Genomic DNA, 17,121 nt, shown 5'->3' with positions numbered 1-17,121 from the left:
CCAGTCACCCATGCAGAACAGGTGCGGCGGCACAAAGGATTATCTTCCCAACTGACCCAGCAGAATTCTATGACCGCCTAGAGAATGGTCATCTGGATGCTTAATGGGAGGCCGAGGTTGCCAATGGTAGCGCGACCTCATCCGAATGGTTTATCTGAGCGCTGGAGGGGAACGGGATGCTAATGAGAGCCTAATCAAAGGTGGAGGCATTTCAAAAGCAGGTGAACCTGGTCCAGCCCCCACATTGAGAGAATGGCAGGCCCATTTTAAATGGACCATAGTGCAAAGAGAGGGAGAAAGCTAAGCTGGGCTACGGGAAGCTGCGGTCATTGGAATTGTCCAGCCTCACTGGGCAGGACACTGGACCTCTTAGTGATTTAAGCCAATGTCCACTACTCTCCAGATGTTTCTTGCATTCTTTGGGACCCAATTTGTCTAAGGCAGCTGAGGAACTGTGGGGTAAGATTGTTTGCTCTTCTTTCATTCCCTTTCCTGCTGCGGGGCTCGCATCTGTGCATTTTCCTCTCTGTGTTTTCCTGGCTGGAATCGAGAGTCATTTATGGTCTTGGATGTGTGTTTGTAGCATTTCTGTCCCCCAAAAGATTTTTTTTTCCATTCTCCCTTCCCTATTACCCAAAGGCTTAAGAGACTTGTTACTTACTCTAATGGATGATGTAAAAACTCCTGAGGAAGTTTTGGAGATTGTTGCAATGGAAAGTTGTTACTGTGAACTTGGAGACAACATCTCTGCTCCACTAAATAGCTTACCACCCCGCTTCCTATATAGAGTACAATATTTAAAAAATTCTCCTCAAATTCACTCTGCTACATGGAGATGATATAATAATTCAGCTTAGCCATGTCAGCCTAATCAATTAGGCAGTTTTGCACAGTTTTGTACCTGAGAGAATGTGTCAGACAATGAGTTTTCAAGCCAGTCTTCCTCGATGCCATTGTTGTGATTGTTTAGTACATGTTCTGAGGGTTGATTTAAAAAATGTGGAAGTGTGAGCTTTAGTAATTTATAATTTTTCAAAAGGGGACGAGAATGCATGTTGTTCTGGAGAGACTTTTTGTGCATAGGGAATATAGCCTCCCTACCAATTATTATTCTTTTAATGCTCTTGTTAACAAAAGGCACAGGATGAGAGGAGAAGAAAATGAGCTGGAAGTCTGGCAAACTGGATACAGAATCTTGTTCAGGTCTCAAAATTCTGTGAGGCTTAATTCCTATAAGATAGCCTACATCAAATGGAAGAACAGGGGAAAACAAAATATCAAAAAAGAACAATGGCCAAAATACTCATTTAGTTGTATTTACTGAGTACTTTACTGTGTGCAAAGCACATTACTAAGTGCTTGAGAGAGTACAATATAACAATAACCAGACACATTCCCTGCCCTCAACAAGCTTCCAGTCTCTCCCTCTCTCTCAGCTCAAGCAATGACATGCAACCCAGTGTGAAAACGGAGAGGTTTGAATGTGAGCCAGAGTTAACTTCTTCACCAAAAGATGAAACTTTGCCAAATTATTTTCATTCAATGATCACAGATGGTAATGAGTACTGAAAAATAAATGATGAGGCTCCCTGCCTGGGAGCCCTCACTGAGTTAACCCAGACAACTCAGCGTGCTCACTCCTCTAACATCAACCCTTCTCAGTGCAGCTCGATCTCATAGATCTCACTGCCAGCCCCTCACCCAAATCCTACCTCTGGCCTAGAACTCTCTCCCCCTTCATTTCAGATAGACCATCACTCTCCCTACCTTAAAAACCTCATTAAAATCACATCTCCTTCAAGAGATCTTCCCTCCCTCTCCCTCTGCATCACCCTTGAACTTGAATTTGTCCCCTTCATTGACCCTACCCTCGGCTCCATACCATTTTTGTGCATATCCATAATTTATTTTCATGTCAATCTCTCCTTCTAGACTGTGAACTCTTCAAGGCAGGGAACATGTCTACAACTGTTATATTGTACTTTCCCAAGCACTTAGTACAGTGCTCTGCACAAAGTGCTCAGTAAAAGACATTGTTGATTAATGAATAAGAGAGGAAAACCATGTATACATGAGCTACTTAAATTAGGCATAGGTTATGGGCTATCAGGATCCCTGAGCATGTGCTTGGTGAGGCATCTGGAATATCTGGTTGTAGGCACGATTCCAGCCCTGGCTTGTTGAATCCCATCAGGGATACAACTTTCTCCCTATTATCCTTACTGTACACATATTTTACTTCTGCATAATAAATAATCAGGTTAAACAATAGGTCCCAGTCCCAGTAGAGGAAATTATACCATCCTCAGATGTACCTAGGGAAGAGAAGCCATTCAGTTAGTAAAGAGGCCAAGACAAAGGGTGTGGTTATGTTACCTTTGCACTTGCATTTGTACTTTATATTCACCCCACACTCAGCCCCACAGCTTTTATGTTCACATCCTGCGTTCTAATCCTGGATCCACCAGTTTTAGAGCCTGGGCTTCGTAGTCAGAGGTTATCAGTTTGAATCCCGGCTCAGCCACTTGTCAGCTGTGTGACTTTGGGCAAGTCACTTCACTGTGCCTGTTACCTCATCTGTAAAATGGGGATTAAGGCTGTGAGCCTCATGTGGGACAGTCTGATTACCCTGTATCTACCCCAGTGCTTAGAACAGTGCTTTGCACATAGTAAACACTTAACAAATACCAACATTATTATTATTATTAGTCTTCCGCTCTGTGACCTTGGGCAAGTCACATTATTTCTCTGTGCCTGTTACCTCTTGTAAAAAGGGGATTAAGAATGTGAGCCCCATGTGGGACAGGGATTGTGTCCAACCTGACAACCTTGTACTGATCCCAGCACTTTGTTAAGCACTTACTATGTGCCAGGCACACTACAAATATCTTTAAAAGATCATAATTTATTCACTTATATTACTGTCTCTCTTGCCTTATAAACTATAAACTTCTTGTGGGCAGGGAATGTGTCTGCCAACTCTCTTACACTGTTATATTGTATTCTCCCAAGCACTTAATACAGTGCTCTACGCACAGTAAGGGCTCAGTAAATTTGATTGAAGAGGGAGAGTCCACTGCAAAGTATTGGAATTGGATTGGAATTTGCTTTCAGTGATGAAGGAATGATAAATTTAGCAAGATACTTGAAGATATGTCAGCCTGATATATAATAATAATATTTGTTTAAGTGCTTACTGTGTGCCATGCACAGTGCTAAGTGCTGAGGTAGATACAAAGTAATCAGGCTGTCCCACGTGGGGTTCACAGTTTTAAGCTTCATTTTAGAGATGAGGTAACTGAGGCCCAGAGAAGTTAAGTGACTTACCCAAAGCCATAAAGCTGATAAGTGGCAGAGCTGGGATTAGAACCCACAACCTCTGACTCCCAATGCCATACTCTTTGCACTAAGTCATGCTGTTGCTCTATGGTACTCAGTCCTTAAGCACTTGGAGAGTCCCCAGTTAGTACTTATGTATATATCTTTAAACTTTGCTGCTTGCCACACTTGTGACTTATTTTAGTGCCTCTCTTCCCACACTACACTGGAAAGTCCTCAAGGACAGGGATCGGATAGTGTCTCTTAACTCACTTGTACTTAAGCACTTAATCCAATGCTTGGTATGCAGTAAGTGCTCAATAAATACTATGGATTGATTGACTGACTTAGATGCAAGAACAGAGAGAGGGGTTTTGCACAATTTGAAAGAGTAGGCATATAGAAGAAAGTTGATATCTATTTCTTTGGATGATGGACTAAGCTGTTCTAGTCTAGAGATGTTAGAGTGAGCCAAAATCTAAGGCTTTCACTTTTGGCTACTTTAATTCAACTCCAAGTCTAGTTTTAATCAGTGGCTTTCGTTGAGAGACATTTAGACTTGGGGAATGTCTGGCAACTCACTTCCTGGTTGCTATCCCTTCCCTAAGTAGATTTGCAATGAAATAGCAAAGCAGGAACATTATATCCTAGTGGAAAGAGCACAGTTTTGGATTCAGCAGACCTGTGTTCTAATCCTGACTCCACCACCTGTCTTGGGCAAGTTACTTCACTTCTCTGCGCCTGTTACCTTATCTGTAAAATGGGGATTAAGACTGTGAGCCCTATGTGGGACAGACCTTGCGCAAACAATTGTATCTACCCCAGCGCTTGGCACATAAATGCTTAGCAAGTACCATTAAAAAAATTAAAATCCAGGATTACAATGAGAAGGAAGAAAGTGAGTGGCAATGGTGAAGTGTTTTAAAGCGATCCCTGGCCTCTTGCAAATTTTTCTATTCCCCAACTTAAATCTGCTGAAGGTACTTGGGGGTCCTGGGTTGGGGGGGTGGGTGGGCAGGGAGGAAGGGGAACTGAGATCACAGTACAGATGAGACTACTGGATTGATTTGCTATGTAGTCAATAATCTGCAAACTATGAATATAGATGAAACCCAAGTCTGCAGAATTTTCAATCCACTTTGGGAAATGTACCACTTAGGTGAATTCTTAGAGCTGTTCTGCTCCATTGAGTAAATAACCCTCCCCCCACCCAGCCCAATGTCATCGAATATGTATTTTCCCGATAGGCCTGCCGAATGCCAAGGGAACTTTCTTAGGTAATCAAGGGCCATGCATGGCAGATTATGCATTAACTTCACAGACTGCTCAGTGATCTAATTGGTAAACAATAGTTTGGTGCATTTTGCATAATTTAGTGAAGACAGATGTGCCCATTTGAATCTGAGAAATCATTTGAATTCATCTCTAGCTGCCATAAGTGTTCTGACCGGGGGAAAAAAAGCAAAAAGGAATGAAGGAATAGTTTCTGAGGAAAAATATTTATGTAGCACTACCTTCTGAGAAATATCTTTCCCTCTATTCTTCAGTGAAAGGAGGAAAAAAAGATAGAGGGAAATTGTAGTGTTCACAAGAACTGGAGAGTTTGAGTTTAGAAAAGGCATTTGAAATGGGAAACTTAGTAGATTCATCAGTTTCTGTCTCTAACACTGATTTTCCACAGGTCCGGAAATTTGTTATATGAGTAAATAAAATCCAAGGTGTAGATAGTTGATCAGCTATTTTCGGATAGACGAATAATGGGTAAAATAGATTTTTAACATTAAGGCCTAAGGCACTGAGAGCCAAAGCCACACTGTGTAAGACCCCCATTAACAGCCTACTTTTTACATAAAAGAGCAAGAACATTTCCAAGGCTGACTTAAAGAGTTAAGATGCCAGTGCAACCATCGATTAGTGGTGAGAATGATGTTTTGGAAGGATGTGGGGGAAGCATAAAGCAGGTGGCATGTTGGCAAGCAGTCATTCATATTTATTGAGCACTTACTGTGTGTAGAACACTGAATTAAGCTCTTGTGAGGAAACAAGAAATCTGCAGTCACATGAGGAATGCCTTTGTCCTACAAACTAGTCAATGTTGAGGGTGTTCGTTAAGCTTTCCTACATGTCAAGCACTGTGAATTATTAATTAATTATGGCATTTAAGCCTTTACTATATGCCAAGCACTGTTTGAAGCAGTGGGGTAGATATAAGGTAATCAGGTTGTCCCATGTAGGGCTACAGTCTTAATTTCCATTTTACAGATGAGGTAACGGGGGCACAGAGAAGTTAAGTAATAATAATAATGTTGGTATTTGTTAAGCGCTTACTATGTGCCGAGCACTGTTCTAAGTGCTGGGGTAGACACAGGGGAATCAGAATGTCCCACGTGGGGCTCACAGTCTTAATCCCCATTTTACAGATGAGGTAACTGAGGCACAGAGAAGTTAAGTGACTTGCCCAGAGTCACACAGCTGACAAGTGGCAGAGCTGGGATTCGAACGCATGATCTCTGACTCCAAAGCCCATGCTCTTTCCACAAGTGGCTTGCCCAAGGTCTCACAGACAAGTGGCAGAGCCGCGAATAGAACCCACATCCTCTGACTCCCAAGCCCTTCCTGTTTCCTCTAAGCCACGCTGCTTCTCTAACCGGCTGCTGTTCTAAGCCTTGGTGTAGATACAAGGTAAACAGGTTGGACCTCGGTCCATCTCCCATATGGAGATAACTTGACTAGATAACTCCTTTTCAGGTTTATCTGAGTCCCTATAAATCCTGTTTCCTTCATTTGTAGTTTCATCAATCACCTGCATTTCATTCATTCAATCATATTTATTGAGTGCTTACTGTGTGCAGAGCACTGTACTAAGCGCTTGGAAAGTGCAATTTGGCAATAGAGACAATCCCTGCCTACATTGGGTTTACATTATAGAAAGGGAGAGACAGACAATATCATATTTCTTGAGTGCCTACTATGTGAAGAGCACTGTACTAGGGGCTTGAGAGAGTATAACATAACAGAGTTGGTGGACATATGCCCTGCCCACAAGGAGCTGATGATCACCTCTAGACTGTAAGCTCCTTATGGACAGGAGTTGGTGTCTATCAATTTTATTGAGTTGTACTTTTCCAAATGTTTAGCGCAGTGCTCTCCACATGTTGAGAGCTCAATAAATTCTATTGTCCGACTTGCAGTGTTTATTTGCTCTAGTCACTAGTGTTTTTGCTTGTTGGTACATTTGGGAAATCTAGGTTTGCTTCCTATCCCCCATTCCTGTTGGTTCTCAAGGGTAGACACAAGTTCTTGTTTTACTTTTGGAACTCCCTCTGCATTTAGTCCAGGGTTTTGCTTCTCTCAACCGATGTGTACAATGCAAACCCCTCAGTCTCTAAAATTTCCCTAGCCATATTCACTCATCCAGTTGTATATATCGATTACTTACTGTGTGCAGAGCACTGTACTAAGTGCTTAACACTTTTCAGTGGTACACTAGCTTCTTGCATTTTTTTCCAATGAAACTCAAAGGGACCTGAAAGAACAGTTCAGTTGGCCAGGACCTCTTAAGGGTCATTCCACAGACTTCCAAGTCCTTGTGGAGTGAGTGGACAGAGCTGGTTCTGGGAATCCCCAAACCCCTCGCGGCCAATTGGGTGGCCAAACTGAAATTGGGGGCTTATCAGAAGGACCATATGCAGCGTTTCCTTAGGCGGTCTACAGGTAGTTGAAAGATCATCCAAAAGCACCACTCGGATCTGTAACATGCTCATACCACAGATGTCTGCTAGGGCCTACGGGTTAGATCTGGCCTGGTTGGATTCTCACGAGAAATGGAAGTCTTCCCTGAAGAATGCGTCTTACCCAATTCAGATCCAGCTGTGGATGCTTCAGGAATATTGCTTGCTGATTTTGCTGCTTTGGTGCACTACATCTCCCCCTTGTGGCCCAAGGGAGTGAATGAGTTTCTGAAACTGCCCCACCACCAGCATGTAGGTCCCACGATCTCCTCCCCAACCAGGGAGCCTGGCTCCCTGCACCACCACCCGCCTTTGTGATCCCTTTTGACAGAAATGTCCACACAGCATACTGACCAGTGTGACATTTTCCCATTTAGGCATTGACCGATTCACCTCCGGCCCTGTCCCATTGGATGTGGCAACTTCACACAGAGAGACATCTTCCAATTTGTCACTCCTGTACCTGATCCCCGCCACCTTCTGCCCTGAGACGACGACATAACTGTGAGTAAAATGGGTTCTAAATACCACTTCCAGGGATAAAATTGACACGTCAGGGGCAGGGCCTGGATGGTGCTAAGTAAAACGTGTGAGAATCCTTTATCACCAGTGGGATGAGCAGCCTCGGCCCAGGTTTCATTGTTAGCAGGAGTGCCTAGTTTCAGCTTCAAGGAGAGGGCTCATCTTAGAGGCTCCAGAGGGAACAAAGACCAATCACCTCGGAGAGCTGAGCCCAACAAGTTCAGGCTTTGACGAGAATTGAGTTAGAATAGAGATGTTCAATGAAGGGGCTGCTCTTAGCAACTTCAATCTGTGACCAGTTGCGTTCAGAAATGGAAGGGAAGGGGATAATATAAAATGGGCAGGAAGCCAAAAAGTTCATTTTTACTATAGGGGAAAATAACACTAGACTAGAGGAAAGACCCATAACTGTTCCTCTGGCCTTGTCGACTGTGGAGGTCATTCAGGTAGTGGGTCTGGCTCCGATTTGATGACTTTAAGCATTGACAAACAGACCAATCCGTGAAGCTCAGGATTCCGCTCCGTGCTTTCCCTCCTTGTGAATGAGGATTGCCTCATTTCATTCAACCAGGATTGATGAGAACAGAAAGAAATAGAACGGAAAATAATGTAAATAAGAGGAAAGAGGCCCAGTCTTTGAATTATGTGACAGCCAACCTTGTTTTGCAATAGTTGAGTGACCAGAATTGTATTCCTGCCACACAGTTTTGGGTGGGAGTGACCTCTGAGGCATTTCTCACAGAAAGTCAAGAGATTGAAGCCAGGGCTCAGGAGAAAATGGAAAAAAAGGAAATGATTCACTGAATTGTTCTCAAAGACTATTTAGGGCTTTCTCATTATCAGTTGTATTCATTTATTCCCCAGCAGTTGAACGCCTGAGTTCACTTGTAAAGTTGCCTTTTTAAGCTAATATTTCTTTGCTTTCCTGTATTTAGAAATCACTGAGATTGTATTGATCCATATTGATAATTTTATGGGGCTCAATCCGTCACAGTGTTAAAATGCTACCACAGAGATAACGGTATTACTTTGTCTTTAACTTCATGCTCAGACTGGTATTTCATATTGATTTCTTGGCTTCGGTTTGTTGTTTAATGATTTGCATTTTCATTGTGTTGCATTTACCATGACTGAGTTTCCAAGAAAGCTACAGTGTTTTCGATGTTTGTATTTCTAAAATCAGAAATATCTCATTCATTACTGCTGTTTAAAATTGAAAATCAATATTTATCTGCTATTCACAGTGCCTAATGTTTGTGCTGTCTGCCTTATCTACTTTGATGTATGGAAAAAAAATTCCAACATTCAAAAAGTGTTTTCATCCAAGCAGTTCTTGCATATCTGATAACTCTTTTGTTTAATTGATTTGCTGTGACTTGTATCTGTAGAAACCTGATTCATAAAGTGGAAGTTCAGTGTCTTAACCTGGATGGAGCAAAGCATAGATGGAAATCTCACAATTCCTGTATCTCAAAGTCCTACAAAATGCTGGAGTCCCAAGAGTGTTTTCACCTCTAGGGAAATGCCCATTTATGTAAGTTCTAGGCAAATATGGGGAAGGATTTTCAGACCCTTCTCGTGAAAAGTTTGCTTATTAACGCCTTGGATACTCTAGGTGTTGAAGCTTTTAGGCACAAAGACTTATCCAAAAAACATTCTTAGACTGTCTTGGTGGAAAGGTTCCAAGGAACAAACCTAATAGCATTTCTTTATCACAGGTCCCTCAGAAGTGGTGTTGACATTTTTTTTTGTGGTATTTGTTCAGAGCTCACTATGTACCAGACACAGTACTAAGTGCTGGGGTAAATATAAGCAAATTAGGTGTATCTTTATCTCATTCACAAACAGCATTGGGCATGAAAGGCAAAGGCAGAAAGAATCTGAACCAGAACATCGCCTCTGCCCCTTGAAACTCATCTCCTCTTTACACTTGGTTCCTGAGCTAACCCATTCCCTTCTCAGGATGACTGGGAAATGTCTTCAGAAATAATCAGAAGAGACGGTCACAATGTCCCAGTATGCCAGATCCTCTCAGTCCTGCCTCCTTTCTCCTGCGTCTCCTTGGATTTCCTCTGGAGCCCTTTTTCTTTAGGTGGAAAAGAACATGATGGAGATGGTAATGAGTCAGTAGTGGTGTTGGGCCCCACTCACCCAATTCAATATTTTGTCCTTGTGGGAGGGTGATCATACTGACTCTTGTCTGGTAATACCATTCCCTTCCCGGAAAAGGTGGTTTGTCTAGAATTCTGTTATACTCTCCTAAGGACTTAGTATGGTGCTCTGCACACAGTCATTGTTCAATACTAGTGATAATTTGATAGAACTGACTTGAAATTCTGCTTCTGGCCAGCAATTTGGATAGAGGGTCATCAAAATTAGATTTTATTGGTTAATTTTCCTAATCAATCAGTGGTAGTTATTGAGTGCTTACTTGTGTGAAGAACACTGTACTAAAGACCTTGGGTAAGCACAATACAACAGAGTTGGTAGGTGTGATACCTGCCCACGAGGAACTTAAATTTTAATCTTCTTTTCCTTTGAATGCATAAGTTAAGCAAGCCAGACCATTTGTCATACTTTATCTCCAAAGTAGCCAGACATGGCAAAAAGACAACTGAAGACACTACATATAGGAATTTCACAGACAATGTGTACAATTCAACAAGGAAAGGAAGGTGCCTTGCGGGGTAGAACTGAGATGCAGAAGTTATTTTTGTAATCTTCCAGTGGTATAGAGCAAATGTAGTTGGAGCCTAGGGAGAAATGTGAAGTGGTTTGTTTCAAGTATATCACCAAAGACACTTTGACCCATGAACTAATGAGCAATTTAGTCAGTGCTCTGTCTCAAGACTTTAGGCTTAGATCCATGTAATAATGTAGCAGGGCAAGCAAGCCCTGCAGGCACAAAACATAAATTTGTGACTTTAATATAAAATATTTTACACGTGTGTGTGTGTATGTATAGGCAGATAAGTACTACATAAACCTAAAGGCATTGGTGCCTTTACACACCCACACTCCAATTTCTCTCCATAGCAGCATTTCTGGTATAGAAGCGTTAATGGGTAGGGGTTAATTATATTATATTCATGAGATTCTGATAATGGTGTACACTGCTATGTAGGAAGAGTCAAATCAAGGCTTATCAAGTTATTAAAATCCCTTTTTTTATGGTATTTGTTAAATGCTTACTATGTGCCAAGCACTATTCTAAGCACTGGGGTACATAAATGCTAATCAGGTTGGACACAGTCCATGTCCCACATGGTGCTCATCCATGTGCCACATGAGGCTCACAGTTTTAATCGCCATTTTACAGATGAGGTAACTGAGGTACAGAGAAATTAAGTGACTTGCCCAAGATCACACAGCTGATGAGTGGCAGAGGCAGGATTAGGAGCCAGGTCCTTCTGACTCCCAGGCCAGTGCTCTATCCACTAGGCCATGCTGCTACTCATTTGCAGGCAAAGCCCAAATTGACAAGATATTAATGGGGATGACAGCAGAAAATTTGAGTCCAAATTTAAATTGGTAGTCAAACCAAGAATTGAGAGAGAGAGACTTTCACTTTCTTTACAGATCTTCAGAGACCCTGGGATTGGAGTGAATAGCTGCCTCTTTTTCAACAATTCAGCTTTTTACCTGAAATCATATCCCTTACCATGAACTGGGGCTGAAGCTTTGATGGCTGGTTACCTCTTGCATCTCCTTGAGAGCAGAGATTGTTTGGGGTAGGTTTGGGAATGAGATCTCGGCAGGGGCTGGCAGCCTACGTAGAACCAAAGGGGTGAATTGCAATAATAGGGTGCCAATGCAGAGATGAGCCTTTGGGATTTCTATAGGTGGTGTATGGATGTTCCACTGGATTTTTTTTTTCTGTTGCTTGTGAATATAACATATAGAAACTCTTTGCCCCAACTGTTCATGATCCTCCACCAATTAAGTTACATTTTCTAAGTTGTCTGGTGGAAAGAGCCTGAGACAGGGAGCCCAGAGAGCTGAGTTCTAGCCCGGGGTCTGTTGCGTGACTGCTGTAAGACCCTGGGCGCATTGTTTAACTTCTCTGTCCTTCAGTTTCCTCATCTGTGAAATGAGGATTAAATACTTGTTTTCCCACCACAGTTAGACTGTGAGATACATGTTGGGGACCCTGTGTACTCTTATTATTTTGCCTCTACCCCAGGCTTGGCACACAGTAAGTCCTAATACCATCATTAGGGGGCTGTCAGTATTGTTCAGTGGAATGGGCCTGAGAATCAGAGGCCTGGGTTCAAATCTCAGCTCCAACACTTGCCTGTGGTGTGACCTTGGGCAAGTGACTTCTCTGTTCTTCAGTTTCCATGTATATGAAATGATTCAATTCTTGTTCTTCCTCATCCTTACCCTGAGTCCTATATGGTACAGACTTTGTCTGACCTGATTTTCATTTATTTACTCCAGGACTTGGTACAGTGTCTGGCACAAAGTGTGCACTTAATGCAGACCATAATTGATTTTATTATGAAGCCATAGTGGGAAACTGGTTAGACTGGGGGAACAAAGATCTATATGGTGTGAATTTCATGTCTTCCCCTTAAACACTCCATGCTGTTGCAAATGCTTATCTGTGCGTGGTTCGCTTCACCTGGCTAATCTGAACCATCTCCTCTCAAAGGTGCAGGGAGAATGTAGGTACTTGTGGGCACAACCCCTTAGTCAACATGGTTCCTGGCCCCCTCTGAGCTGGATCTTCCTGCCTCAATATGGACCTGCCCCACCCTCTAGGACAAGCTCAGCACCAACCTAGTCTTTAGAGGTGCCAACTTGGTGTTAGGTACCACCTGGGCCTATCGCAAAATGACTCCCTGTTGATGAAATTCTCCTGTGATGAAAGGCAGAATATGAATACAAACGAATACTGTTGCCTGTCTCTGAAGAGCCACTTCAATCAAACTGGGTACCTTTGATTTTTCTCCCTCCCCCATCCTTTAAAAAAATTAAATGTGAGTGTTTTCATCCCGCCTTGAGGGGATAATTTATTTGTTTAAAGTAATAATTAAGTTCCAGCCTAATCCCTAACCCCAAGGGGGAGAAAATCTCACTGAGCAATTTATTTTTCCCATACACTCAACTCTTGTGGCAATGAACTTGTTTTGTGGCTGCAGAGCGAGCATGCAGCCTGCTACTATAGCAACCACACTGCCCCACCCAGGCAACATAGAAGCTTGCGGAAGGGAGAGTAGACTAGTTAGACTGGGAGCCCTATCTGGGTTGGGGACTGAGAAGGACCTGATTAACACTGTGCCTTGAACAGTGTTTGACAGATAATAAAAGCTTAAATACAATGGTGGTGATGATAAGAAGCAGGAGGGGAGAAAGGAAGAGCAAAAAAGGATACAAGTGGATTCCTCACCTTTAGGTCCTTCAGCTTAAATATTCCACTGGCATTAGGACTGGGGGAATCCACCCAGTGGCATGGCTCTGACATAAGTGGGTTCCTGGGGAACCTCTGGAGCTTTCCATTGCCTCTCACTCCAGCAGTGAAGGGGTCTTTGGGGTTTTCCCCGTGTGATGGGAGTTACCGTCCGAACTCAGCAACCCGTCGGGCTGGCATTGCTGGGGAATGTTTCACCATCCTCATCCTCAACAATAAGAAGCAGTATGGCCTAGTGGAAACAGCACTGGCCTGGGAGTCAGAAAGACCTGTGTTTTAATCCCGGCTCTGTCAACTGTCTGCTGTCTGACCTTGGGCAAGTCACAGAGAAGCAGTGTGGCTCAGTGAAAAGAGCGTGGGCTTCGGAATCAGAGGTAATGAGTTCGACTCCTGGCTCTGCCACTTAGCTGTGTGACTGTGGGTAAGTCACTTAACTTCTCTGTGCCTCAGTTACCTCATCTGTAAAATGGGGATTATCTGTGAGCCTCATGTGGGACAAACTGATTACCTTGTATCTGCCCCAGAGCTTAGAACAGTGCTCTGCACATAGTAAGCACTTAACAAATACCAACTTGGCTTCTCTAGGTCTCAGTTATCTCATCTTTAAAGGGGAGTTTAAGACTGTGAGCCCATGTGTGAGATGGACTGTATCCAACCTGATTATCTTGTATCTACCCCAGTGCTTAGTACAGTGCTTGACACATAGTAAGCACCTAATAAATGCCATTTAAAAAAACAAAAAACAAGCTAACAAAAAAATGATTGGGGGAAGGGTGCAGGGGGGAGGGGAAGAAGGATGACAGAGCCCGGCTTTATATGATGATTCGCATCTAGTTGCTGCTTTTCACCTTGCTGCACTGGTTTAGGCTATGCTGGGTGTGTGTTTACTGTGCCACTGACATGATTTTCCTTTCTCACTTCTGGTCACAGCAGGCCCAGAGCAACAGGGCCTAATTGATCAAGGTCTGAAAGTCCCAATGGCTGCAGAAGTGTCTGAAATAGAAAGGGAACAAGTAGGGTGGCCCCTGATACCCTTATGGATATCAGACAAGTGGATGCACATGACACGATATAGGTTACTCCAGGCACACAGTGAAGTGTGATGGTACCACCTGAACCAGGGTCACGGACCTTCCTTTGTCCTCTTGTTATTATTCATTTCCTGGCACCCCTCTAGACTGTGAGTTCCTTGTAATCAGTTAATGATATTCAGCACTTACTGTGTTCAGAGCACTGTACTAACAACTTGAGAGTATACTACAACAGAGTTGGTAGGGAACATGTCTATCATCTCTATGTATTCTCTCCCAAGTGCTTAGTATGATGCTTGGCAGGGTAAGCACCCAAGCACTACTATTGATTGATTCCTGTAATTCTCTCTCTTCCCCTCTTCCTTTCTCCTCTTCTTCTTTTCCACTGGTCATGAATAGTAGTGTTGAGAGGCAGAGGTTGGTGAGAGGCACCCTGCTTCTTGGGATTTAACTTGAGGTCCTCTCTTACAGGAGAACGTGGCTGGGGCCACCCTGCCCAAGCCAGGTCCTGCCAACTCATCAGAGTAAGACCACTGAATATATGCTTTTCAGCAAATGGGAGCCATTGTCTGAGACAACTACTCCTCACCCTATTTGTAGAACACAATCCTTTCCAGTGCAAGTGTGAGCAGTCTTATCAACCTTGATTAGCAAATTCTACCACTGCTTTAATGAAAAATGAGTGATCTCTAACCCTTTCCACTCTATCCTCAGTTGCCCCAATCTATTTCTATATTCATGGAGTTAATATACACTTTCTTGATGCCAAAGCAAAGAAACACAGAACTATATGTTCTGTACTCTGAAATATAGTGTTGCTCTGTAAAGCAAACACAAACTCCTGGAAAGCATCCACACCCAATTCAAACACTAGAGGTAACTGTGAGTTTCATTCATGGTCATCAAGCTGGCCCTCATTGCAGAAGGCCACAGTATGTGCATCCAGAGAATTTTTGGTCTCTCTTTCAATTTTTTTAGACTTACAGAACTGTGTGTGTGTGAATCTTCCCTGAGATCTGTCAGTTTTGAAGTTCAAAAGTAAATCAGGTGTGAAACTGTTGACTGGAGACTGGGTTTTGTGAGTGGCTACTAAAACTCAACTCCCTCTCTCCCTTGTCCCTCAGTTGAAGTCATACGACCAACCTTGTTTTGGGCAGGGAATGTGTCTGTTTACTGTTATATTGTCCTCTCCCAAGCACTTAATACAGTGACTGGCATATAGTAATTGCTCAATAACTATGATTGAATGCTGTACTAAGCACTTGGGAAAGTACTATACAACAATAATGAATGACATTCCCTGCCCACAACAAGCTCACACCATAGGGGGTGTCCATAGCCCTCATCATCTCCCCAGAATGCTCCATCCATTCTTAAGCTAGTGTGGTGGGGTACTGCTGTCAGAGATCTATCCAGAAGGCCTATCTTGTCCATCTCAAATTTATGCTTATCTGCTATATCTCTGCCCTCTCCTCTGTCCTGCAACACTGTGCAGAAGAAGCATCATGTACTACTGGATAGAGCATGGGCTTAGGAGCCAGAAGGACTGTCATTTGTCTGCTCTGTGAATTTGAACAATTTACTTTTACTTTTCTGTGCCTCAGTTACCTCTTCAGTAAAATGGGAATTAAGATTGTGAGCCCAGTGTGGAACAGGGACTGTGTTCCACCCAATTACCTTGTATCTAGCCCAGTGCTTAGTACAGTGCCTAGCACATAGTAAGTGCTTACAAATACCACAATTATTATTAATATTGTTGTTACAAAGCCTTATCAACTCTCTTGTCCATCAGCCAAGCCAATTGTTTCAGACTTTTAACCATCTCCTCAACCCTCTGCTCCTCATCCTCCCCAGTCCCTTATCCCTAATGATCTCGCCACCTATTTAATTGATGAAATTGAAACCATCACTTGTGACCTCCGTATAGTCTCCTCTCCAAATCAACAGCCCCACCCTCCTCCAGCCCCATCTTTGATTTTTCTATCCTTCCCATCAGGAATGATCTCCCTAAAATCTACCCTGCTCCTCTCCAGTCCCTCCCGCCTTCCTGCCCCTTGACTCTCCCATCTTTCCTATCAGTATCTCAAGGGGTAATCTTTTACCTCCTTCTAAAATCTACCCTCTCCACCTCTTCCTCTGTTCCCTTCCCTTCACATCATATTATAATAGTCACACCCTTCCTTATTCCCTCCCATCTTCAACTGCTCACTCTCCACTGGTTCCCTCTCGGCTAAATTTAAAAATGGCCCTACCCTAAAAACAAACACTCCCTTGACACCGAATCACTCTCCAGCTATCATCCCAACTCCCTCCCACCATTTTCCTACCAAATTCCTTGAGTGAGTAGTTTACATCCACTGCCTCCAATTCTCTTCTTGATCCTTTGCAATGTGACTTCTGTCCCTTCAGAGAAACTGCCCTCTCTAAACTCACGAACTACCTCCTTCTTGCCAAATCCAAGCACCTCTACTCCATCATAATCTTCCTTGACAACTCAACTGTCTTCAACATTGTGAATCACCTCATTCTTCTGGAAACACTGTTTAACCCCAGATTCACTGATCATGCGCTTTTTTGGATCTCCTACTGTGGCTCTGGCTGCTGCTTCAGTGTCTCTCACCGGCTTCTCTACCTCTCATCTTACTCTGAGGATCCCTCAGGCTTCTGGGAAGCTTAGTTTTGGGTCCCCTTCTGTTTTTCATCTACATCCATTCTCTTGGAGAATTCATTCACTCCCTTGGCTTCAACGACCATTTCTACAATCAATCAAACGTTTCTATCAAGCACTAACTGTGTGTAGAATACTTTACTAAGCACTTGGGAGTGTACAATACAACAGAGTTGGTAGAGGTGTTCCCTGTCCACAAAAAGTTAACAGTCTAGAGGGGGGAGATAGACATTAATATAACTTAGAAATATGTACATAAATGCTGTGGTGCTGAGGGATGGCTGAATAAAGAGAGCATGAATTTGCAAGAATGACACAGAAGGGATTGGAAGAAGAGGAAATGAGGGCTTAACAGGGCCTCTTGGAGGAGATGTCCCTTCACTGAAGGTTTGAAGGTGGGAAGAGTGATCATCTGTCGGATATGAAGAGGGAGGGCAT

At 43.1% G+C, this 17,121-nt stretch overlaps 1 protein-coding gene across 2 annotated transcripts in view; it reads left to right on the top strand.

Annotated features, from left to right (window-relative positions):
• The first annotated feature begins 287 nt into the window (after positions 1–287).
• SLC14A2 (solute carrier family 14 member 2) overlaps positions 288–17,121 on the top strand; it is a 736,943-nt gene continuing 720,109 nt past the window's right edge. For both annotated transcript variants that reach the window (XM_029061723.1, XM_029061722.1), the window contains exons 1-2: positions 288–459; positions 7,427–7,553. The gene's annotated coding sequence lies outside the window, so the exon portion shown is untranslated. The remainder of the gene's footprint in view (positions 460–7,426; positions 7,554–17,121) is intronic.

This window comes from Ornithorhynchus anatinus, chromosome 3 (assembly GCF_004115215.2).
Source record: "Ornithorhynchus anatinus isolate Pmale09 chromosome 3, mOrnAna1.pri.v4, whole genome shotgun sequence".
Taxonomy (NCBI): domain Eukaryota; kingdom Metazoa; phylum Chordata; class Mammalia; order Monotremata; family Ornithorhynchidae; genus Ornithorhynchus; species Ornithorhynchus anatinus.
This window is presented reverse-complemented; position numbering and strand designations above follow the sequence as displayed.